Source organism: Chiloscyllium plagiosum, chromosome 4 (assembly GCF_004010195.1).
Source record: "Chiloscyllium plagiosum isolate BGI_BamShark_2017 chromosome 4, ASM401019v2, whole genome shotgun sequence".
NCBI classification, from domain to species: Eukaryota; Metazoa; Chordata; class Chondrichthyes; order Orectolobiformes; family Hemiscylliidae; genus Chiloscyllium; species Chiloscyllium plagiosum.
In genome coordinates, this window is record NC_057713.1 from 19007784 (window position 1) to 19009154 (window position 1371).

The 1371-nt window shown below is 45.3% G+C and overlaps 1 protein-coding gene across 2 annotated transcripts in view; it reads left to right on the forward strand.

Moving 5' to 3' along the window:
* The window catches only part of LOC122548891 (DENN domain-containing protein 3-like), a 77650-nt gene that overhangs the window by 13501 nt on the left and 62778 nt on the right, over positions 1 to 1371 (forward strand). The gene's annotated exons all lie outside the window — the stretch shown is intronic.

A 1371-nucleotide genomic window follows, 5' to 3' on the forward strand; every position in this document is an offset into this window, starting at 1 on the left:
AATCCAGATAGCCAAATCTCCCTGTATCCCATACTTCCTGACTTTATGAACGAGCCTACCATGGGGAACCTTATCAAATGCCTTGCAGAAGTCCATATGCACCACATCCACTGCTCGACCTTCATCGACCTGTCTTGTCACCTCCTCGAAGAACTTAATAAGATTTGTGAGGCATGATCTGCCCCTCACAAAGCCATGCTGACTGCCTTTAATCATGCAATGCTTTGCCAAATAGTCATAGATCCTATCCCTCAGAATTCTTTCCAAAACTTTGCTGACCACAGATGTAAGACTGACTGGTCTATAATTGCCAGGGATTTCCCTATTACCCTTGAAAAGAGGAATAACATTCACCTCCTTCCAATCCTCTGGTACGACTCCCGTGGAGAGTGAGGAGGCAAAGATCTTCGCCAGTGGCTTGGCAACCTCTTTTTTCGCTTCCCAGAGCAGCCAAGGATAAATCTGGTCTGTCCCTGAGGACTTAACAATCTTCATGTTTTCCAAAATTTCCAGCACACAAATAGAATTAAGGAGAATCCAAAGGGTTTTTACAAATACATTAAGGACAAAAGGGTAACTAGGGAGAGAATAGGGCCCCTCAAAGATCAGCAAGGCGGCCTTTGTGTGGAGCCACAGAAAATGGGGGAGATACTAAATGAATATTGTGCATCAGTATTTACTGAGGAAAAGGATATGGAAGATATAGACTGTAGGGAAATAGATGGTGACATCTTGCAAAATGTCCATATTACAGAGGAGGAAGTGCTGGATGTCATGAAATGGTTAAAGGTGGATAAATCCCCAGAACCTGATCCGGTGTACCCGAGAAATGTGGGAAGCTAGAGAAGTGATTGCGAGGTCTCTTGCTGAGATATTTGTATCATCGATAGTCACAGGTGTGGTGCCCGAAGACTGGAGGTTGGCAAACGTGGTGCCACTGTTTAAGAAGGGTGGGAAAGACAAGCAGGAAACTATACCCTGACCTCAGTGGTGGGCAAGTTGTTGGAGGTAATCCTGAGGGACAGGATGCACATGTATTTGGAAAGGCAAGGACTGTTTAGGGATAGTCAGCATGGCTTTGTGCGTGAGAAATCATGTCTCTCAAACTTGATTGAGTTTTTTGAAGAAGTAACAAAGAGGATTGATGAGGGCAGAGCAGTAGATATGATCTATATGGACTTCAGTAAGGCGTTTGACAAGGTTCCCCATGAGAGACTGATTAGCAAGGTTAGATCTCATGGAATACAGGGAGAACTAGCCATTTGGATACAGAACTGGCTCAAAGGTAGAAGACAGAGGGTGGTGGTGGGGGGTTGTTTTTCAGACTGGAGGCTTGTGACCAGTGGAGTGCCACAAGGATCGGTGCTGGGC